At 38.9% G+C, this 24,689-nt stretch overlaps 1 protein-coding gene across 8 annotated transcripts in view; it reads left to right on the top strand.

Annotated features, from left to right (window-relative positions):
- Window positions 1–24,689, top strand: part of CHD7 (chromodomain helicase DNA binding protein 7) — a 133,747-nt gene that overhangs the window by 17,227 nt on the left and 91,831 nt on the right. The window contains exon 1 of one of the 8 annotated variants that reach the window (XM_071554470.1): window positions 1,717–1,737. The exons of the other annotated variants lie outside the window; for them this stretch is intronic. The gene's annotated coding sequence lies outside the window, so the exon portion shown is untranslated. Of the gene's footprint in view, window positions 1–1,716; window positions 1,738–24,689 lie in introns of those variants that run through there. 8 annotated transcript variants of the gene reach the window in all.

Here is a 24,689-nt window from a genome sequence, read left to right as displayed (position 1 = left end):
TAAACTTGTTAATATTATCAGCAAACTCGCTTCTAGGTTCACCACCTGTTTCTAGACCTTTTATGTTCATGCTATCAGCACAGGTCTGGAAAAGAGTTGGGTGATGTTTCCTAATGTTTTTTTTCCAGTTTTGAACTCATTACTTTTATCCATATGAAGACCTTCCCTCTTTTGCTGTTGTAGCTTAGTTTCTGTAGGAACCACTGCTGAAGGACTTCTGTTCAGCAGCTGGCATTTGTTTTGGTCATCCAAGTTAGCTTAGACTTTGACCACTTATCAATTGCTTCAATGAAATCTCCTGTATTGGTTATACAGGACTTTTCTGTGAGAAAGCATCAGTGTCACATCTGTAGTCTGTACTTATCTATGTGCCTGTGTTTCTTCTGTCTTCTACTTATCTGCCCTACTGAGACCTTAGACTTGTTGGTCTTGGGAGGCTAAAGGTGTGACCACCTTTCAAAACTGATGCACCATTGACACGAAAGCAGCGTTTGGCCCTGATGTGGTATGCAGCATAGTGGACAGACAGGCTATTTTATCCTTTGGCTCTTCAGAACTCTTGGTGACTGTCATCTCACACTGGTAACTTGTTGCTGTTTGTATTGGTTTGACCAAAACTACCTCTTGAGAGTTTATGTGAACAAAAAAGAAGAAAGCTTCCCATAGCTTCTCCAGTGACTGTAGATACAGAAAATTTAAATTTTTCTTTCCTTGGAAACTTTTTTCATGTCTTGGTTATACGTTAGTCCAGTGGATTCTCTAGCAGGCTTCATATAACTGGCATTTGTGAAAGGATCTTTTATGACTTTGCCATTTGAGGAACCTATTTTTGTTTGCAATTTTCCTTGCTAGCTCCTTTTGTCCAACTTATTTCTTTCTTCTTGAAAAGTGTTCTTACTGATAGTTTCCTAGCTTGTGGTTTAACTGTGATGCGTTTTTCCCCATGTCTCTGCATTTTTAGTTTATATATATTTTTTATCTGTTGCCTGTATAAGTTTTGCCCAACTGATTTTGTATCTCTTACCAAGCTTCCTCATTCTCATGCATTTTTGTCTTTGAGAGTAAGCACTCCAACAATGCATTTTTATTACTTGTTGCTTTTTTAGGAATGCTAAGCTTAAATATATTTAATGTATTTCATTAGCAGTAGCCATGAGTCATGATAAAGTTAAGTCAAATATGACATGAACAAATCTGAATGTAATGTAATTTGATGGATTCTTAAATAGTCCATGATCTGGTTAAAATGTGCCAGTGTGGCCCTGTGTAGTTCACCGTAACTTCATGGAAGTTGTTTGATAAATATGGTTTATGTGCTTTTATACTGTGATTTCTTCTTGCCAGCAAACCAGTCACCTTACCAAGTCATACAAGTGGAATGGAAATTTATTTTGAATGCCACTGATTTATTCTGGAGTGAGACAAAGTATATGACTGTGTCCTTCAGTTATAATTCCCCATCAATTGTAAATTGATGCATTTGTTCAAATACACTGTATAAAACAGTATTACAATCAAGCTGTAGTTATCATGGGAGCCATAACTTCTGCTTTTCTTTTTCTTAGCTCTCTATGTGAAAAACTGTACTGTAATATATTATTTGATTGTTTAATACTGAGGTCTCTCTGTTTTATCATAGTATGTGACATGCTACAGTACCACTCTGTATAAAAACCTTTGGTGCTTGAAGCAGTGGTGGAACAGTAAGAGTTTATTCATGTCTTCATGTATAGATATGTGAGTACCGTATTTCGAAAAACTTTTGCACAAATAATAACCACTTCATACTGGGGTTTTTTTGAGAATTGTGTTTCTTTGCTTAGCTGAGAATGACTTGGGAAGTCGTAAGTCTCTAAATCTGAAGTCATGGACATCGACTGTTACTTTTATGTTCCATTTGATAACTTCTGTTAGAGAAGTGACTATCCTGAAAGTTACTTGCTCTTTCAAAGGAGTCTGTAATATGCATTCAAATATTTCAGCATAAGCTACTGAAATTAGAGAAATTTCATATTTTGGTAATGGAAAAAATGTTTGCTGTATTAAAATCATGAAATATTTAAGAACTCATAGTCATGAAAGTAGGCATCTGGTTTTATAAAGAAGCATCAGTTGCACTTTCAAAGTGGGTGCTCCAAAAGGTGGCACTTTCAAAGTGGGTGCTCCAAAAGGTGACATAGTACTAAAAATAAACAGAATTTTAAAAGAGATCTTGCAAAATTATTTTTTTTCTTAAGAAAAATGAAGGTGTCATGAAAAGCTTATGCCTGTTCCAGTTGTTGAGGAGTCATGGTTGTGCTTTGCTAAGTTAATTTTTAAACTTTCTCATGAAACCTACTACAGCTCCTAGATAGCATGCCATTGTGTACAAGATAAACTCATAACTTGTTTTGTTTTCTGCTTAAAATACAAGTTAAATTGCAATCAATATGCTTACAGGTAAATTTGTTGGGGGCAGCAGGGAAAGGAACTATAGAAAGGATAGGTTTTTGGTTTAAGAAAAAAACTTAAAGGAATATTAGGGTGTGATAATTTCTTGGTTCATCTAATTACTAGCAAAGCACCTAGAAGAAAGTGGAGGGGTGGCTTTCTGTTTGCAAAGTAAAGGTTGCTAACAGAATTTGAAGTAACAAGAGTTGAAACTAGTCCAGCCTAGATAAAATCAAAAGCAGTGTGGTCTGAGATCGTAAATTCTCTTAGATGTTGTTAAATGAATGGGTGCTCTTGCCAGTTGTATCTCTTCCCTAATTAATGCATTATGAACTTCTCCTCGTAAGTAACTTTCATGAAGAATAAAGGGGGATTTTAGCATTTGCTTAAAAGCTGCGTAGTTGTGTGTTAGTAGAACGTATCTCTCCTACTGGAAGATCACAGGCTATCAGTCATTTAGCACTGAGGTTTAAATGGAGTAGGTGCTTTTACCAGCTGATTTATTAGAATACATTACTTGCAGGCTTGCTGAAAAATGTAAGTAGCAAATTTTATATGAAAAAAGACATGAAGGCAGTTGGGGATTTCATCATGGTCTATGAATAGCTGATAAGCAAAACGGGGTGCTGCAATACTCTTGTTTTCTCTCTTAACCTCCTTTTTCCTTATCTGCCCCACACATAGGATTTTGAAAGTGGTATTGGGAAAGGGAAGTAGGTCTCAGTCTAGCAGCATGAACAAAGCTATGGATTATAGGTTATAGGTATCTGTCCCTGTTTCTGTGATCCTTGTCAAAGGTGTGTACCACTTTTGTTCCCCTCATGCCCCAGCAGTAAGGCAGTATCTTTTCAGGGCTTTTAAAAGGCAACCTTTGTGCTGACCAAATACATTTTTCAAATAAATTTGGTGTTGATGATTTAATGATCTTGTTTGTATTACCTTATTCTTAATCAAAAACTCATATGTAGCATAAAGTTAAATCATGTGCTTTGTTTAGAGAACCAGAACTAGATGATCTTTAAGGTCCCTTCCAAACCAAACCATTTTATGATTTCTGATTTGTGAAGCAGTTAATGCATTGGCAAAATAGAGTCACAGCATAGGGTTTGTTGTAGAATAAAATCAAAACTGACTCTTTGACAGTAAGTTGCCAGTTTTCCTTGCCTTTTCAAAGGCTTGGATACATACTTGTTCCTTCTGGTCTACCTTGAATTTTAACTACAATAGCAAACTCTGGAAAATTTTATATGGAAGGTACTTGAAATGCGTCAGAAAGATAGACTAATTCACCATGGTTCTGATACCTCCTTTCCCACCTCCCCATACAATTATTGATCTGAATCCTCAGACATTTTCCCATCACTTGTGCTCATTTTCTTATTAATGAGATAGATAAGGATAATTGGAAGGAATTAAATTGTTTGCTTCTGTTTAAGCACTGTTTTGCAGAGTGAAGAATCATGATTTTTCTTTCCTCTATTTTCGTTTTCACCTATATATGTCTAGAGTAGAAATAGTCAAGGTACCAGTTACATATTTTTAGCTGGAGGAGTAGAAGAATAATCTAGACCTTTAAAGTATTGGATATAAAAGAAAAATGCTTATCTGAATATTCAGGTAGATATAAGTGTAATACAGAGAAGCTCTGTGTTTGGAGTAACTTCTGAAAAGTGTGTAACTGCAGGAGAAAAAACCCACAACAAAGTAATATGGTCCATTTGAGTGGGTAAGCAAGTTGGGACCCTGAGGTGAAGGGTCTCCATAGTTTCAGAATACAGAGACATGATTTAAGACAGTATTCTTAGTCATCTGGCTTGGAAATAAAAGTACAACTTCTGTGTTTAAATGGAGGCATGTTTAGAATTGATAATACTATTGACACTGATGCTACAAACTGCCTTTTTATAGACTGATGTCCTGTACATCATCTCTAACCTTTTCCAAAAATTGTGAGATCTAAATTCTCTTACCATATTCTGCCTTGTGATAAGTCTGGTTGTATCCAGCTATTCTTCTGGTTGTGGACCATCCTTACCCTGTGTGATTACAAAGTTGCTGTGCATTAACTAAGGGAATCCATAATATGTTTAAATACATTCACAACTGTGATTTTCTGTGTTTAAAACCTCCAAACTTTATATTAGGTTCTCCCGTGTCTTGTAATTTCTCTTTAAAATCTTTGTGCAATTAGTGACTTGGCCCTTCTATCTAATTAACAGCACCCATAAAAGTCATCTGTGAGTGAAAGGTCAATGGTCTGCTTTCTTTTTTGTTTAGCAGTGGTGGGGTTGGGTTTGTTTGTGTTTTTTGTTTTGCTGGGTTTTGATGTCTTTTTTCTTTTTTGATATGAAAAAACTTTGAAGTCATGTATGTTGTGCATCTTAGTCCAAGTCAAGGTTTCTGTAACGTGAATTGTCATTCATTGGAATTAAACTGCTTTCATACTGAGGCTTCTGTTTTAAGATACAGGTATTTTCAACAGTGGAAGGTTAAAAATGATGTCTTGAAATCTTTCTGTTATCTTGAAATATGTCTTGAGTCAGCAGCTAAGTCAAGTTCTGGTTTTGAAACCTGATAGATCCCAGCCTCTGGTATTCCTTCAAATAAAACTGTCTTTAGCTTAGAGATTGAACATTTGGAGTTAGTCATAGATGTGAGCTTTGTGAAGTTGCAAAAATGAGGCTCGGGTTACAGAGCCAGAAACCACTCTTTTAAAAGTTCAATTTGTTCGTTCAAGAGATTTGGCATAGCTGAAGGTAGAAACCTGTTCTCCAGAATAGCATTCACTTCCCTGTAGCCATGAGTTTATTTCATTTTTTGCTGGCTAGCTAGCTGACCACAGCAAACTGATTATGTGAAGTTGAAAAATTACAAAAGAAAAATTGCCCTCTTGCACTAATTTTTATATATTAATTACAGGTTATTCTTCATTTATGACCCTTAAAATCTGCATTTCCTACTAGAGAATTAATAACACTTTAGGAGATCAAACCTCTCTTTCTGATCTGTAATAAATACAGCCCATGGTGAAGATATTTGCTGTAACCTTTGGAATCAGATTTCTGTCAGTCTATAAATTTTCATTTTCTTCTTACACTATTTGTTCAATGTAATTATGATTTAGTTGATGATCACTCTGTAATTACACTTGATAGAGTGAGTGAATCCACTATATGTAACTTCAAGTAAAAAACCATCTGTGTAGTGATGCTGAATGATAAAGCCATTGATAATTTATTTTGCTTCAGGAATAGTATTGCAATTCAGTCATATCACAGTTGGTATCCCTTTAAAACTGCTTCTAAATTGTTGAAGCATCCTGTGTGATAGCTCTTGTATTCAATGAGTTCTTAGATGTTTCTGAAAGATTTATAGTGAAGTCCAAAGCATTTCAAGGCCAAGTTATAGCAGTCTTGTCAGATGCAGCTTTACAGCCTAGTGACTTATAATGAGAGTAGAATGTAATTAGAAATTGTCCGTGTCTTCACTGAGTACTGATGAAAACTATGGCTCAAAGGTTAATTCAAATAATAATTAATATTGGTTTCTGTCAGAACAGGGTGGTAATGAAATCTTTGTCATACAATGACTTTGATTTTAAGAAGTGGGTGCATAAGAAATAGAGGCTACAGTTTACCTTTTCTGATTATATGCAGTTATCTTATAATCAGCATGATGGCTTGATAAAGCATAATTTGAGGGCAATTTAAACATATTCAGAAATATTACAACCTACAGTGAAAATTATCTGACATGTTGCATCTGTTCAAGGAGATAGATTTATAGCTAGATTGCTGAAGTAGATAGATTACTACAAATGATCCTTAAGGACTGCATCTGATTTTTTGTTGTTGTTGTTGATAATAACTGATCAATACCATGTTTTTGTGGAAAGTCCTCTTAGTAAGATTTGCTAGCATGAGAAATGTGGGATGTTACATTAATGTTTGTTTAAATTGGACTAGTTTCAACTAAAGCAATAGACCAGGTTTTGCTGGCAACCAAAACAAATTCTGTTCAGTTTCTTTTCTTGAGTTGAAATTTTCTATTGGAAAAAAATAAATGCTGTTAGTTTTGCTGAAGCCAAACCCATAATTTTTCAGTTGCCAGTATTCAGTGAGCTATTGGACCTGTTATTTTGAGAGGCATTTCATGAATACTTTGCTGTCTCCTGTTTTTTCCTCTGTCTACTCTGATCCTGTCCTTAAAATCTGCCTACTGAAAAGCTTCTCTAGAAAGTTACAGCTGCAGCTTGGGTTTATGGGTCAACATAGTTCTGTATAATATGCCTTTCTCACACCTTCTATTCAGTCTGCTTGACTTAAATGTTACTGCACTGCCTACCACAATTTTAAATTTGCTTTAATTTTAAGGCTGTTTCCCCTACTGTCAAAAAGGAAATCTAAATGCCTCTAAATTAGATCTGACAAACATCAAGTTTTTTCATTCTTATGTGTTTTAAAGTGATCACAAGACTGATTTTTTTTCACTGATCTGGATAATGCTTTCCATACAAAGAGCTTCAATTCTTGGATAGCAGAGTCCATATTCAAGATTGTACTGTTTGGGAGTGGTGACACGCAACAGGGAATGAGTTACATGGTGGGGGTGGGAGCTGAGAAAAGGGGTATGCATGTTGTGTGTTTGAGGGGTGTTTTAAAACTCCCGAGATGAGAGATGTGTGTGGCTCATCTTCGCGAACGAAGATTTGGGAAGGGCTGTCCCCACGTGGGTGTGCCCTTCCAGCCTGCGCAGTGGATTTTTAGGTGAGGCTCAGCATGCGCAGAACTGTCCCCACCGTTTAAGTCCTGAGGTCCATCTGCCTGAAGTGTTATGTTGGTTTCTCGGACCTATTCCTGTTCTTTCTTCATACATTTTCTCAAAATCCAGGATAAGAGAGTTCTATGCTATGCTGAAATATCTACTAGCTGAGGAGGAAAACCCCTCCCTGGATTTTAGTGGTAGCACTGGGGAAAAGCTCACTGTTCAAATCAGATGCTTATATTTTCTCTCCTTTATTTTATTATAAGCAAAAAAATACAGGCTCGGGAACTGAGCTGCACTTAAGAAAGAATCTTACTTAGATTTCTGAAACTTTGAAAGCTCTAGTGAACAAACTTGACCAGGAAATAGAGACTTTTTATCTAAAACAATCTCCATACAAGTTTTCGAAGACTAACAAAGGAAAATCTAAGGGATGACTGAAACCTTTCTTAGGCAATTAAGGTTGCATGTTTATACTTAGTCATTTGGTTCTTTAACAGAATCATTGCCTGTGGAGTTGACAGCATCTGTAGAAGGTCTGCTATAGTGGTAGAAGAAAAAAAAATTTTGCTAAATTTGAAATATCGTGAGTTTTACTGCAATATAAACTCCTAATAAAAAGACCCTTCATTTATAGCAAGACCTAAACATACTGAAATTTGTTCTGGTACTTAAAGATGTCAAAGCACAAATGTAAACGGATAGAAATTTAAAGGGAGGTGTTTTTTGTTGGACATTCTAAAAACTTTTTTTTTTTTGGAGGAATATATGGAAACATTCTGAACCATACACTGGGTCATTCAGCCAGTCCCTTTCCGTGACAACTCCGTATGCTGATGAAGAGGTATTGATTAAGACCACCCTTACTTAACTAGAGATGCATGCACTGGTGCAAATATGCCCCCCCCCAAACAGCAGTGAGACATACATAGTGGGAAGCAGGGGAAGGGAATAGGAGGATGGTCATTTTGGTTCATCTTTTTTAATAGTAGAAGTGGCAAAGTTTCTGGGATTAGGTTTGTTAGTTTAAATGTGTTGTAGGTTGTCCAGTAGTTTGCTTTCTCCAACCACTTGAAATTCTTTGGGAAGGGAATCTTCCAGAGGATTGTATCTGTGCTGTGGAATAAACAGTTGTCGTGTGAAACTGATGTGAGCCTTAGTTTTACTCTGCCTCCACTAAAATACACTTTTACCGTAGTTTGTGCAGGATCAGCACAGAGGAGTACAAAGAGGGAGCTTTTCAGTACAAAGGCTGCCTGTTTGGCCTGCCCAAACCACCGTGAATGTGTTTAAAGGGGACTTTTATTACCATGGAAACTCTCAGACAGGAAGGAATTTGTCCTGCCATATCTAGAAAATAGTCTGTAATGGTCAGCTCTTGGAACAAAAGTGTTTCGAATAGTAGGATATATTTAAAAATTCTTGTGGTGAATATGTCCAAAAAAGAAAAGAATATGTAAAACCCAGGCTTATGCTAATGGACTTTTCGTATGAAGATTTAGGGAAGACTGCAGACAAGTACAATGTGAGCAGGGGAAGTGTACTGAGAAATCTGAAGAAGTTTTTCCTCTCTAGGTCCAGAAGGCTTCCTAGGTGTTGAATGGATGTTGATGAAATATTCTCCCTTTAAGTAGTGTGTTTATCCATCACAACCATTCATTGAGGAACTGTGCACGTGCTTGGCTTGAACTGCTGGAGGCAGTCTTCTGAGCACCATGGAAATAATTGCCTTTGAAATGTCTTAACTAAAACCTGTTCTTTGACTTTCTTGACTCCTTAGTATTCACAAATGGCCTGTATTTTCCTAAATCACACTGCGATATAACATTTCTTGTCTAAAAGAACTTCTAACGCCAGATCCCAGAATATTTGCGCATCTTTTGCTGGCGTTGTGCAGTGGTATGAAATACCTCTAGGTCAGCATCTTCCAGTCAGCAGGAGCAGCTAGTGGGAACTGCAAGATTTTCCATGGTTTGTGTAGTGTTTGGTGTTGATTTGATTGTCTGTCTCATCAGTTGGATGTTAAATATTTTTTTCCGATATTTGACCAAATTAGAATTCATTATTTTTTTTCTCTACAAGTCATACCAGCAGACAGTGCTTTCTCATATTCTTTCTGTACAGCAAATGCCTGGCTTGTTTTACTGCTGTGCTTTTCAGGTTAAGTTGTTGAACCACCTGGCTGTGGCCTGAAGGCAGTTTGAATGAATGGTATAGTAATAAGCTGATCCAATGGGTTGTGATGCTTGAAATCAGCCATACCACTCTTACGTCTCTCCTTGTGCTGTTATTGCTGTTCAGCTACCCCTGTGGTGACTATCTTCTGATGGCAACAAATGGTTAGATCAGTTTACCTCTGGTGTTAGACTGCACCTGAACTTTTTCTTGAGGTGTTTGGGATAATAGTAGAAAAAAAAAAGGCATCATATTTGGGGTTAGGAACAGGAATAACTATGGAGGAAAAATTGTCATGAAAACTTTCCACTACCATGTCGATTTTGCATTTGCTCACAGATGCTGAAAATCAATGTTCAAACTTTAATTCTATGTGGGAGGTCAGGTAAAGACCAGGTTTATATGTATGTGTGTGTATATATGTGTTATATATACACATACACACATACATATAAAATGGAGTATTTCTGTATGCCTTTCACAAGCTTTGACTGACCTTGTTTGCGTTATCTGGGTTAACACTCTAATCTGCTGCTCTCATATGAGGACTTCCTTCTTACACGTTGATCAGTTTAGTTTCTTGTCTCCTGACTTGAGGAGCCAAAAGGATTGCAGAAGGTAGTTCCAACCAGATTTAAAATAAATAAACAAACAAGAACAAAACCCACCTTACTCTTGTTTATACTAAACTCCTTGCTTGATGGCTCACTTTCCCTCGTAGGGCTTGGTCTGTTTCCCTCATCTGGGGACTGGGAGTACGCTGCTGTCCAAACTGTGTCAGGAGATGGGCTTCTTATTCGTGGACAGTCATTTGTTGTTCCAAAAGTATAGAAACCCCTGTTAGATGTATTTCCCTTATCCTTAACTAAGTTGAGAAAGGAAATACTGGTTACATCATGTATGACTTAATATGGTTATTTAATGTGCAGGTGTTGTAAAGCTGTGAATCTAAACTGCAGTGGAATAGTTGCACCATATGGCAGGGGTTTTTTTTCAATTCTTACTATTCCTTATTTACCATGTTTGGGTTTTTTTCTCTTTAAAAATGTATCTCTGTGCCACTTTGGTTCTGTAATACCTCCTATTTAAAAAAGAAGAAAAAAAATCCCTCAAACTTTCACAGATTTTGATATTAATTCATTTACTATTTGCTTACTCATTTCTCTAGTATGCATATATAGTTTTGTTTCCTTCCTCACTGTTCCAGTTCTAGGCCTTCTCCAGCTGGCAGTTCTTCATCTACTGTGCTTTTCATGAAGAATGGAAATGCCCAGCTTGCTCTTTTCCACTATCTCCCACTCCCCTGAGGGGCTCACACCCAGTGCTTGCAGGTCTGTGTTGCATGGCTCAGTGTTGCTCTCCTAATAGGAAGTCTGGGAAGCACTAAATCATCTGGCCACATACTGCTTCCTTCAACTTTCTCCCCAGCAGATCTGGGGGCTGAGTTTGCAGTACAGCATGATGGCTGCACGCAGCTTTAAAGCTTGGGAGCAGGGATGGGCTTTCTGCCCCCACCCCACCCCCTCGTCGGCACAGACATTTCCCTGCTCTCCAGCTGCTCTGGTTTCCATCTGTTACAGGGCCTTCTGGTGCGACTGTTTCCTCATCTGCTGAGCTGAGTAAAATGTTGAAGGACCAGACACTGCTGACCCGGGGAATTAAGGGGTTGTGGTTTTGGAGAAAATGGGTTGCATGCTTATTTTCCTTTTCTCTCAGAAACTTGGCATGCAATACATGCACATCTAATATAATGAGAAACTTTGCTAGGTGCATTTTCATTTCTTTGTAGCAAATGAGTTTACTCATCTTAGTTGCATGTGCGATGCTGTAGGCCTGTCCTGTGTGGTAGCTGCCCCCTGCCCTGGGAGCAGCACTGTGCTTCTGTCTGGTGGGCTCAGAAATGTACAGCGATGCTAAATGTTAACATGCAGCAGACAGACGGAGAAATAGCTGAAGACTTATTCGTGAAGATAAAAATATGCAACTAGTGGCAAAAAGCAGGGAGCCAAGGGAGGCGTTAAGAAACCTTGGAGTGGCCATCACTCTCCTGGCCCAGGAGCTGGGGAACTTTACCCCACGAGGTGGTTTTGCTTTTGGCAGGCAGATGCCTGCTGCCCATCTTCAGACTGCTATTTTAGGCTGCTCCTGTCTTTAGCACTTCTTCCATCCTGCAGTCACTTAGATTATCCCTTTCACAGATTGCTGAGCTGTTGCTCTCTTTTGAGTGAATCTGGTGAGTTAGCCACAGCAGCAACATGGCAATGCAGGCCTGCAACTGAGAAGTATTTCTGTAAAACAAAATATGTGAAAAACAAAATTTCCATTTTATAAGTGAAGAGTTGTAACCACTTCTTACTTGCTGGTACACAGAAACCGTGCAGAACTTTGTTAATTATCCCTGCCAAATATATAAAATTGTCAGAGTGCAATCCCTTGCTAGTCAGGTTGTCCTAGTGAGTGAGTAGCTTCCCTTTTTCTGACTACTGCATCATCATCTTTTTGGAAGTATTTGTTCTTGGCTTTAAAATTTGTTTAGACACCATCAAATTGGTTTGGATTTCAAAATTATATGTGTAAATGAGAAATGTACCTAGCACCCACTTTAGTAATTGAACAAAGCTTTTATTTCCAGAATCTGACTACTACTCAGTGTGTGGGAGAGGTGTGCTCTGACAACTTGGGCTGTTTTTTAAGGACTTATGTGATCTCATTGAAGGGTTTTAATATTAATTCATTGCTAGTGTTATGGTTATGTTTTGATGATAGTCACTTAGGAGATGGGTGTTAGGCAACCAGTTGGAAATTACTGTAAAGTGATTTTTTTTAAGTGGTTCATACATTCAACTGGAAATCCCAGAGCACATTAAAAGTGCTAATTCTCACTCTCCTGAAGGTAAAGTTTCTGTGTATTTCTCAAATTAGCCCCCCTCTGCCCAGCTAATACGGTATATGTAACTTAACCACTTATTTCTAACTGAGGATCATGCATTTATATAGCTTGATGTTGGCAGAAACTGATAATGGAGGAATAAAATAGAGAGTTGCTGATAGGAGCAATTGTTTGCCTTTTGGGATGATAGATGTATTGCATTATCAGAGGTGTAATATACTTCTGGATGATTTTCTGTGCAAGTGCAGCTGCCACAGGTTGTTCATGCAGAGTGAAGAGAAGAGAAACCCCATGCCCGTGAGATGTTTTGCCTTTTTGAAAAACATGGAGTGAATGAAACAGTGACCAAGGAGAGGACTTGGTGAGACAGGAGTGTTTTTATTGATAGGTAACATTTGCATGACATAGTCTCTCATTTGTGCTCAGTCATGAGCAACTACCATGTTAATAGTTTGGGAGTTCAGCTGAACAATAAAGTGATTATGGAGAAGTCAGGAAAGAGGCTCTGCAATATTTTGGTAAAAAGCTTTCCTATCCCATGTTCAGCACTTGGAGCATCACCAGGGAAGATGCAAGACCAGGGTCAAGGGAAATCCAGCTTGTGATTACTGAAATCTGGGAACAACAAACAGTGGAGTGAATGTCTACTGATGGTTTCAGGAGTTACTAGGTAGTCTAGCTACAAGGCACTCAGACTAAGTACCTACAGTATGGTGCAGCAGAAATAGGAAATTAATTTAAATAGATGAATTAGTAGTTTAGTACCTGGGTTTGAATTCATTCAAAGCTGAAGATGCCTAGGTCAAAAAGAAATAGGGGGAAAACTGGCTGGCTGACCTCTGGTTCCAGGGAAATGTGAAATTTGTGGTTATGACTGAAATCTTTGATCTAGTTATCAAAACTGTAAAAAGACACTGGGTGTGTCAGTTAACTTGAAAGGTGGTATGTCTTTTGTGAATAAGATGGACACTGCTTTTTTAAGAAAGTATAAATGATTGGACCATATTGCCATCATAAGCTTGAAATAGAGGCGCTCCATAGGTTTCTGTCTTGTAGATGTTCTTTGCATTGCTGCTTTGTCGATGCTGCTCAGATGAAACTTCCTCCTTGCTGCTCAGATGAAACACTGGTTTAAACTTGTTTTAGTTGGCCTGAGCTCTGGAGAAAAAGGCTTTTTTAGTACTGATCTGGACCTTAACTGTAAGCTTTAATGCTGTTACCTCACTCAGTGTTTTAGAAGGTGTGAGAGGGAACTCAGTTTTGTCCTTGTTGTGAAGAAGACATAGGACATGGGTGTGAGACATGAAAAATTAACTGTTGATCCTGAGGTAAAGCAGTATATCATGGCCATAGGAATAATCTCAAATTCTCAGATTATCAACAAGGGCTATTTGCCGACCAGGCTGATACCAGGGAGCTGACTCTCCTGGTTTAAATGAACTAAATTGAATTACATGTATATGGGCAGACAGAAAAAGTGATTTAGCATGTTTCTTCATAGAACATCTTGATGTTGTGAAAAGTGTGATGATCCCTCCTGTATGCGATGCTGTTTACAATCTTGAGATCCCTAAAGAATTAGGGGAATGTTTCCTTTCAAGCACACAGATATCAAAGTGGTTTTGTTTGGGTTTTCTTGGTGGTTTTTCTTTTTACCTAATGCTTTGGTTACTATTTACTAAAGAGATTACAGATACATAGTAATTCTAGTTTCATGGTATCTTCCATTCATTCTAGAAATATGTATTGTATATGGACGTGTCAGAAAGAGTTACTTTATAAGTAGAAGAGTTAATTTATACAGAAGCCGCAAATCCAACACAAATGCAGCCTTCCTTCCCCAGAGAAAAAAAGGACACACACAAAAAATGTCTTAATTTAAAATAAATACTTCTAGGTTTTGGTAGCAACACCTTTTGAATATGAGCACATGCAGCTTGTGCTGTAATCCAGCACTGGTGTGAGAGGCATGGCTGACTAGTGAGGAGTGCATCTGAAAGGGAAGGTGGCAGCTGGTTTACCTGGATGCTCAGGAGCAGGCTGGAAGTCCTGACAATCCCGGTGAGCAAATCCGGTTGACAGCTGTTGCTATTGCTACTGCCTTGCAGACATCTCTCAGTTAAGCTGGTTCCACTATCTTTCCCTTGACTCTTCATTTTTGGTTCTTGAGAAACTTGCAGAGCTGCACAGAATGTGTTGGGTGCTGTGGAGATACGATAGGTGCAGTAGGTGTTAGCATCCATTACACTGAGGAGTGAGACCAGGATTTCAGGGACATCCAGACAAAAGAGCCTCCTTAACAGTTTATACAAAAAGCAGGTGGTAGAAGGTCAGTGTATTAAATTAAGTCTTTGTGTATTTTTGAGTGGTAAGCACTAAAGCTTCTCACATAGAATTTTTTTTCCCCAAACAACTTGTTCCTGCCCGAGCTTGGCACACTGGTTTAGTGTCCAGGGGGGCCGATTCTGAGGACTGGCTATTGCTGATGTGTGATGTTGCATTGTTTGCTTTGCTTTCAAGCTGCAGTCTCAGTTGAGGACATAGCATGTACTTCACTTAGGTGTTCTCTCTTGTTTCTATTTCAAGACTAAACTCAGGGATAACTGTTGCCTGAAAACACAGAGATACTTGGAATTTAGGTGCTCAGCAAGGTAGAAAAGGAAGAATCATGTATTTCATATTTTTGCATGATGCTTTGTGACCAGATACAGTAATTTAAAAGGTACTGTAAAAACATTGGACAGGAAAGCTAATTGTGGAGGTATTGTAGTGACAGCAGGCATTTCATCTTCCTTTTAAGTAATTCTATGTACTTTTACTTTCATAACTAGTTTTATATAGTATATATAATTGGGGGGGGGGAAGGAGCTACATTTTATAGCTTTGCAAGCATCATTAATTAAACAGTTACCAGAGTCTCAGCTGTAGGTCCAAATACAAAAATGTATTTGCTAATACAGCATAAGTATTTAATCTGCCACTAATGCCTGTGACTTCTAAATCAATTGATCTCTAGCAGAGCCTCATCCATGCTTTTTCCTTTGCTATGCACTGTATTGTTGGGTTCAGGTGATCTAAGTCTATATTCTAAAAATGCCATTTAATATATGCTTAAGTAAAACATAGTATAGTCTTTCAGTCTTTTATTGGCTATCTTATTCTGAGTTATGCTTTTTTTTGGCAGAAATAAAATAAATTTGGAAATACTGTTTAGCACTGGAAATTTAGAGTTCTTTGTACCTGTTCTGATTTTTCTCTCTGTAGTTGCTAAAGCAAAGGAGTACATTTTTAGCTGTTTGTATTTATTCACCTTTGACTTGCAGGTTTTTGACCCTTGATAGAATAAAGATTTTGCTAGTAGCATTTCTGCATTTCACTACAGCATAGATAACACACTAGCTGTTGTAGGTCTTGTTCTGAGAACCAGATTCTCAGCACTAAGTGAAATAGCTCTAAACTTGGCTGGTTACACAAATCTGTATGGTAGCAGTCTCTGTATAGTACTTGCTTAAGAGTCCTCCCTTATGTCATTCTGGTATCTTTGCCTCTTGAGTGTTTTTTTGCTTGGGTGTGTTTTAAATGAGCCATTTTATTGGTCACTTTTACTTTCTCAGATATTTACAAACACAAAAGAAAGGAATTGCTAGTCCAAGAAAGTTTGCAATCAAACTCTTCCAAAGTTCTCAAATAAGCATAAGAAATAGGAAGGCTTGTAAAATAGTACTCCGTTCTTTTAGGCAGCCTACCCACTCCTTAAATTTTCTTGGTTTTGTTACTTAAAAAAAAACACAACAAAAATGATAACAAGAAAAACCCCCACAAAATAACCCAAACAAAAAAAACCCACCAATTCTCCACTCTCAATTTTAACCTCACAGTTTTCTAGTGAGTAGAGATAAATTTTGGGGTTTGTTGAGGGGAGGGCAATGTGGAAATAGGTATTTGTGTTTGTTTTGGTTTGTGTTGAGTTTGGTTGGTTGTTTTTTGGGGGAAGTTTAGTTGTTCTTATATTTATTTTAATTTAAAAGTGTTCAAAAAACTTCTGTAGATGTTGCAGCAAGATTGATAACCTTGAGAGGTAAATTTAAGTAGAATATGAATCATTAGGAACGCTGAAGACAGTGCTTCCTATTATAAAATTAAGTTTAACTCTGCTTTCTGAGTGAAAGTGAAGCTACCTACCATGAAGTGGAACTGATTTCCAAGTTCATTCAGAGAGGAGTAAAAATCACGTTCACATCTAATCTGTGAATGCAAATCTCTGCAAAGCTTGTGGGGAACTGAAGGTAGATCAAGAACTTTGCTGTTGGGTGTGACAGATTTTTGTGGTAGATGAATGTCAGCTGCTCCTATTTCTTGCAGTGGTTTGAATGACTGTGGCTCCGGGTACTGGGTCAGTTGTTTGCAAGTCAAAGATAAATACTTCCAATTCTTCAAAATCTCAATGAGAAGGGGAGTGAGATTGCATAATTCTAGAACTTTAGATGACAGATTTTTCCCTGGAAGGCTCTGTTTGTTAGAACATAACTACACTGGAGTCATCTTAAAAGGGCACATCAATGAGGCAATACATGTGAAAACACCTCAATTAGTTTTCTTACTTGCATGAGGTCCATTAAAGTTTTGCACAAGAAAATTTGGGTTTCCTCCCTTTGAACCTATTCTGCTATTATAGAGGAAAAACTTTCAGCTCAGTTCTGCCTGGAAAGAAGGGCCATGCTGCATATGAAGCTGATAAGGGCTGTGCTCATCTGACAGTCCCCATTTCAACATATAACTTTTGGCACTATTGTTTATGCTCTCTAGGCACCCCTTTTCCATGTCTGAGTGAACTTTAGTGCAGCAGTTTATTTACTCTTAAATTTCTTAGTCTTACACAGTTGAAGCTGTTGAGAGCTCCACAGTGTTTCTCCTTGGCATTCTCCATTGCAGAGAACAGCCTGGTATAGTCGTTTGTGTTGTGGTTTGAGTAAGTAGCTATGATTACTGAGAGCCAGGCATTATGTTCAAAAAAAAAGAAAAAAACAAACCAAAACCACCCCCCCACCACCCCCCCCAACAGACTTAATTTGTGTGTGCAAGACTCTGCTTCCATTCCACTGACCGAGAATAAACCACTTTTTTTGGCATATCCTTCTTCAAAAAAAACAATAGAATGTTGTGTTCTTATGTTAATTTTGTCAAAATAAACAAACAAACCTCTCAAAATTAAATAGTCCAATGAACAGTAGTTGTGGAAGATCTTTTGGGGACCTGTCCTATAACTCAGCTGTCCCCCATATCCTGTGGGACATTACTGCACCCACTCAATGGCCTAGGCACTAAATGAAGGTTCCTGAAATCTCTTTACTCCATGTACTGCCTGGTGTCCTGCAGAGGACTGTCTTTCTTCACACCCTCCCTTCCCAGCTTTTTTCTTTATGGTTGATTTTAAGTTAGTGAAGGAATTTAACATTTCCTTTAAATAGTTTATAGCATATGATAAAAGACATAATTAGTTTGGTACTACAGGTCTTTTTTGTAACAAAGTTAAAATTTGTAAAATCCAGTAGATCACGTTTGGGGCTTGGGATGATCTTTAAGGTCCTTTCCAACCCAAGCCATTCTGTGTGTGATTTCATTGAAAATGCTGTATGAAACACTGATGTTATTTTTTTTCTGAAAAAGATAATTTGTAATAATCCTTTCCCGGTGTAATAAGTAGTAATTTTTTTCTTTGCTGAAAAGTTCAGGATGGTATGCTTAATTGTATGGGGCCAAAGTGATCATGAGTGCTGGGAGTGAGGGCTGAAGTTCAGATGTAGGACGATTCATCTTGCCACATGTGAAGAGAGTAAGGGAGAACTACCATTTTGTTTCGCAGTCCTGAAGTGTGTTCTCCTTAGTCTTGGCAAAACTCTGGCTTTTCACTTTGGATGCATAAGGTGTATTTATCTTCACAGAAATGAGTGTGGATATGTGGTTCCTGTAAAAGCGCAGACTGTGATCTGCCAGTATTTATGAAGAACACATGTACAGGAAAATGGCTCTTAAGTACAAGTCATAAATTGAAATGATTATAGAATATACGTGGACAAATATACCATGTGTGGTATCGGTAGACTGTAATTTCATCAAGTGGTTTTTCAGACTTCATAAAGTATGAATGAAACATGATTGTATTGGCCTTGTAACAGGTAAAGTAAAATATAGGGTCTGGTCACATTAAAGTGCTCATAATTCTATTGCTGGAAATAGCCTTTTGGGATACGATTAAGTCTTAAAACCTGCCCATGATTAAAAAAATACATTTCGGCGAAAATCACATGTTCAGAAACTCTGGGAAGCATTTGAGTCTCCACCTCATGAATTTTTACAGTTCCCAGCTTTCTGTGTGTAAACACCATGAGCGGCTTTCAGCGCAGGGAAGGGGCAAGGCCTCCTGTTCCTTACAGCCTCGTCACCCCTCCGGTTATTTTGTTGTTTACTGCGGTTTTTTCCGGTGTTTGTGGCCCGGGCTTTGTTTGCTGGAGGGGCCGCAGCGGCCGGGCCGGGCCGTGCTGCGCTCATGGCGCCCTGCCCTGCCCTGCCCTGCCCCGCAAAAACCTCCCGCTCGCCTCGCCGACCTCTGCCCCGCTGTATCCTGTGACACTCAGCCTGTCTTTGTGCTCAAGTTTATCCGTGATGGATACGTTTCCCTCCCAATCGCATATGCCGGGAGCCCGGCGGAGCGAGCAGATAAATGATTTTCAGCTGCAGGCGGGGGCCCCTGCGCGCCCCTCGGGCCGGACGGGGCGCTGCCTCCCCTCCCCCGGGAATATGCAAAGGGATGGCTCTCGGGCTCTCAGATCCTTTTTAAATGCAAAAGAATGTAGGAAATTGCCAGATCAGTTGGTTAATCAGTGACAACTGCAGTCGGTGCACAAAAAGCCGGGCCCTTTAACAGGAGCCCCGGGTTGTGCGGGGTGTGTTTGCAGTGCCCCAGCGGGGTCGCCGCTGGCCCCACCTCTTGAATCCCGGGGCCGGGTTAGTGTCAGCTTGAGAGGGGAATGTAATTGCGGGGAGATTTCTGGTGACTGATGGCGACAATATAAGTCTTCTCCCTGACACCAGCGCCCCGGCGGCCCTGCCAGGCCTTTGTGCTCGCCTGGCCGCGGAGCAGCGAGCGCTCGGGTACGTGTCCCCAGCCCACCAAAGCCCACCAAAACAAGGCAGCCGTGTAGCCCATACAATTTTTCATATCTTCTATTTTTTATATTGGCTACACGGCTGCATTGTCATGGTCAAACGTCATTTAGGGCTCACCTTAAGCATGTTCCTGCTCCCCTTTATGGAGCTGTTTGCAAGGTTAACACATCTGTCAAACGTTTTGAAGAGTATTGCTGAAATGTTTTTGTGACTGCAATTGTTTCTCTTGCTTATCTAGGACTATTTTTAGATAAACTGCTTCACATATGTGTTTTAAACTTATGTTGGGAGAGAGGGTGGTCAAACGCCTGAAAAAGAGCTCTTAAAATTCCAGATTATGTAACACTGAAACTGAAGTGTCTCTGGATTGGGTTTGTCCCCTCTCCTCCCACTCAGGTTTGTAATGTACTTAAATGTAAAAAACAATTTTTTTTTCCTTATTGCTCTGGTTGCCTCATTAAAAACCTCCAAATATGTGCTTGTAATAAATGGCTCAAGACTTTCCTCTTTTTCTTCTGATCTGGAAAGAAAAGACATGCTGAGGCTTCTTACTTTGTTATAGGCACTGACTTAAAATTAGCAGTGCTCCCATGTAAGGGAAAAGAGTTTGCAACCCAACTGGTGTGGCAAATGCTTTCATATGATGTAACAACAAGGCTTGGTGTGTTTGCATCAGAGTCCTCCTATGTGACACTGTTTGTGGTCACGTATCAGAGCTCCTGTGAACTTGAATGACGTAGGATATTGTTTCCAAATGTGTGGCACAAGCTGAACTCTAGGCTAGTCATTCCTGCATCAGCTGCTTGACAGCAACAAGCTGCCAAATATTTGAAGGCTGTTGTGCCCTCAGTTGCCTCAGTAGAAGCCTGTTCTTTGGCAAAGTACATCATGTATTAAGGAAATAAAATACAATCTGGCTTCTGCTGAACGATTGTATGGGAAACTTAGGATTTTATGGATTTCTTGCCCAGAAGATGTTACTGTATAGGATTCATGGCATTTGGCTGACTGCACATAGGCCAAACCTTTGACTTTCGAGGGGCACTTGAGGTTTTCACTCCCATCCCCGTTCCCAGTTCTTAGTTTAACAAGCAACACTTGACAGCCCCAGCCCCTGTAGATTTTTGTAAGGATGTGTATTTCTGTGAAGAGCTAACTGAATTTTAGTAAGATAAATGTTAAACAAAGCTTTTCAAAAGTGCTTATGTCATATTTGTGGGCGCTACCCACTGAAGGCAGAATATTTCCAGAGTGCATCAGGTCTTTTCATCTTTTCAAGTCCTATCGCTCCTTCCCAGGATGAGGGAGAATGAGATTCCTGCCATCCTTTGATGTCCAAACTACATGGATTTAATTTTTAACACAGCTATACTGCATGAAGTGTGTACTAGGAAAGCATTCTGTGTGAATTAAAAAAAAAATAAAGTGTCTTCAGGCATTCAGAAACCAAGTTTCTTTGGAAGCTGCAGTCAGAAATAATGACGCAATCACTTTACAGGTCTGGTCTTGTATTTTGGCCGATCTGTATGCAAGAGGAACGTATCGTCCATGGTGTCTGTGACAGCCCTGAGAGCTAAGCGTTAGACACGCAGGAGACCAGGCGTGCTTCCCGCAGACGTGGTCAGGCACTTGCATAACTGTCCTGGCATCAGCAGCACTGTTCGCTCAGTAGGTAAATGAGCTGAAATGTAGAAGTCTCACCAGCCAGCTTCCCCAATTTGAATGTCTTGTCATGTTTTTTTCCATGTTGTCATGGTCTTACATGTGTTTGTGAAGTTTTTGGTGAATGTTTTCCTTCAACTTTGTGAGTAAAATAAAAATGTGACTTTCATTGCTGTCATATATGTCATCTTCTTCCATGCGGCAAATGCTTAAATTACTACCCCTTACAGCCAGCAGGAGCTTAGCAGTTTTGAAAAGCAGTTTAAATACGCAATGTTTAAATGCAGATTTAGTAGCCTAATGTTTAATCCTACATTTTGAGGCTTTGATCTCAATATGACCTTTGGCATGGCAATTTCTAGCAGGAGAGGTCTTTTTAGCCTAGTTCTTCAAAATGTGTAGGTGCATAGTTTCAATATATGAGTTTGTTTGTGTCTTTTAAGTACTTAAGAGTTTTGTTTGAGATACCAACTAATAGCTGTAAAAATACCAACTCTGCATGACATGTCTTTCCAGGTTGAAGCACCCAGTATTAGCTGCCTTCTCAGCTTCTGTTTGTTTAGTTTACTTGCTGCATGGCCATCAAGAAATGCTGCTAAATTTCTTCTGTAGATGGTCAATAGCTGAATTGAGGAACCTGATCAATTACAAAAACTTCTTCTGAATGGCAGAATGTGAGAATGGTGGTGTGGAGGGTGCATGTGCTACCCTTGCTGCTTTCTGGTCTTGACTGCCTGAATCTGCTGCTTTAGGGGCAAAAGTAATGAACTTCAGGTTTTAAAGTCTGCAGCCCTAGACTGGGTTATGCGTGTGCAGCTGCCAGTTTAGTTCACCTCATAAAAGTGGGAAGGTGCCCAAGGCTACTGAGTCCACGCAGGTCTGAAATATTAAGCTGGACAATGGTTAACTGCTACTTAAATTTGAAATCTAGCTCTTTAGGACTGGAATGTTGCAGACTGGAATAAATGTAAGCTTTTTACGCTGTGACAACAGGATTGTTAAGCAATTGTCTGTGTCCTGGTGGTTGGGATCATACCATGGCTTTGAACAGAAACAGGCTGTATAGGCAGCCTTAAGAAAACATATTCATTGACTATTTAGGTCAGTCTTGGTGCAATCTTTCATGTTCAGGAACAGAAATGTGATAGAATTTTATAGCAGAATCTGTGTAGTTTAAGATGATTTTAAAAGAATTACTGCCTTTTATAGACTCACACTTTTTGTAAAGCAAGCCACCTTTCTAAGGGTTCCAATATTCTTTCCTTTGTACCTAAAAAATAGTCACTGTTTCTCTGTATGTTGGTTTAAATTATAGGAACATAGAGAAGAATATGCACCATCTTTTGTTTTTAAACTATTTAATCAAATAAAGACTGTAAGCTGAGTTCATCCTGGTCAGTCTTGCTGTTAGTATGTGTGCATTAATGGGGAAGTGAACAGTGGTACTGAGTGTTGTAGAATTATTGCTTGATGATGCAGGTTCTGCCTTTAGTTTTGTGTTGGCTTTTTTTTTTTTTTACTAGCTTTGAGAATTTAAGCAAAGAATTTATATTGCTTGGAGAGAAAGAAGCAAAGAGATTGCTGCAACTTAAAATAAAGCTGACTCTGGTGACTTATTTAACTATCTAGAAGGCATCCTCTTATTGTAGAAGGTTGAGAGGTTATTAGGTAATTCCAGTATTGACTGTTCCCTTATCAAAACATTGGTTAATTTATTTTGATCAGGCTGTGGCTGCTACTGTCTTTCATGCTTCAACAGCTGCTGTTAGCCATATATCACATCAGAGGTGTGACTTTCATTGGGGGAAGTAGAAGAAGGTTTGGCAAGAGCACAGCTGACTGTAAAGAGCTGTGTTCGTTAATTTTAGAGCAAAACTTAAATCTGAAGAAATACTCTTGCAATTTGAGACATCTTCTTAAACATGGTCTTACGCTGTGTTTGAGACCTAACAGCTTCAGCATCAACAGCTCAAAGTCTATTCACACTTCAGATAAAAATGTAGATCTAAAATCATATGTAGTGGCAAACAGTGGTTTTGCACTGAATTTAGATGATGGATTTGTTTGTTTACAAACTACATCATGAATGTAAAGGTTACTTTTTTTTTGAAAGATCACCATGCTCAGGAAGCCAGGTGAGTGCTGGGTTCCAGATCACATCCCCTTCGTTGTAAGGGGACAGTCTCTAGCCCAAATCTGCAAATCAAGATTGAGTGATCTGGGCAGAAATGTGTCTGTAGTAAAAAAACCATCTTACCATGTTCTAATTTGGTTTTCTGAGATTCACAGCCTAGCTGCTGTTAGCTGATGTTGACTGTTACCTGTGGCTGACTGGCCTGGATTTCCTTGTAAGCTTGTCAGCTGAAAAACAGTAAAAAAACCCAGTATAGTTCAAATGTGTACTTGCTGCTTGTAACCTTGTTTGTGGAGATGTTCTCTTAGCTTGTCTATAACAGGTAGCAAAGAGAATGCCTTTGTGTAATTTCAATTCTTTTTATTGGAAAATTTCATTAGTTCTTCAAGAAAGTAGAGCGTGCTTGTCTTAAAAAATGATTCTTTTAGCAGGCATGATTTATATAATAAAATGAGTGAAAATTCTTACATGTTCATAGCTCTGTGACTGTAAGCACCTTAGAGGATGGTGGAGATCCTCTACTCGGCTCAAGTTTGATATTGCCCACATTGCATCAGTGGTTGGGAGCTAACATGTATGTCTGTGCTATTCTTCTTAGCTTTTCCAAGCAAAGAGACTGTTCCATTAAGTGGAGACTCTCAGTACACGCTGATGTCCAGCTTTGACAGCTCCTGGTGCATCAGTAGTAGCAGTGCCAGAAGTCCTCAGGCAATCAGGAATCTTCACCATGACTCTAGTCTGCTCTGGAGCAGTCTAATAACAAAAGTTTGTTTCTTGGTGAAGGAGGTTCCTTCTCACCTTCTTGTTTGAACTTCCTTATGGTGTGCTTTAGTAAACTGATTGAGGTGGTAAAAACTACAAATGGCTTTGCTTAATAATGGAAGTGAAATAAAAAGAATAAGTATTACAGATAGGAAGATGGCTCATAGGAGTTTACCTCCAAATGATTTAGGGATATAAGTGTTAATATCCCAGCTGAACACTAAAGAGATTTAAGAGTGTGGTTTTAAAGGTGACATTCAAATGCTATTTTAAGAGGAGTGATAAATGCTTTTGCTTTTCCTCTTGCCCTCTGCTTCATACTGTAGAAGGTCCTTTTGACAGTGGCTACAAGAAGGGTAATAAATGTGCTGATATTTTCTCCCTAAAACTTGTCTGGGACAAATCACCTTCAGTTAAATAGTCTGGCCTGGCATTTTGCATCCAAAGTGACTGAAGGCATCCCTCCTCCACTACAAAATGCAAGCTGTGAAAGAACAAATTTGTAAATCTTCTTTACTTTGGTTGCTCGTTAAAGGGCAAATTGGTATCTGCAAGTACAATTGCTACTAAGTTGCAATAAAGATGGAAAAATACTTTTATTTGCTGTGTGGATAGGCTCCCTTGGCTATTGTCTTAAAGTTTATTTTGAGATGTAAGACACAGCATTCAACGTTTTGATCATAAGAAGAAAAGACAGCATTGTTC

The sequence above is a fragment of the Pithys albifrons genome, chromosome 4 (assembly GCF_047495875.1).
Source record: "Pithys albifrons albifrons isolate INPA30051 chromosome 4, PitAlb_v1, whole genome shotgun sequence".
Taxonomy (NCBI): domain Eukaryota; kingdom Metazoa; phylum Chordata; class Aves; order Passeriformes; family Thamnophilidae; genus Pithys; species Pithys albifrons.
This window is presented reverse-complemented; position numbering and strand designations above follow the sequence as displayed.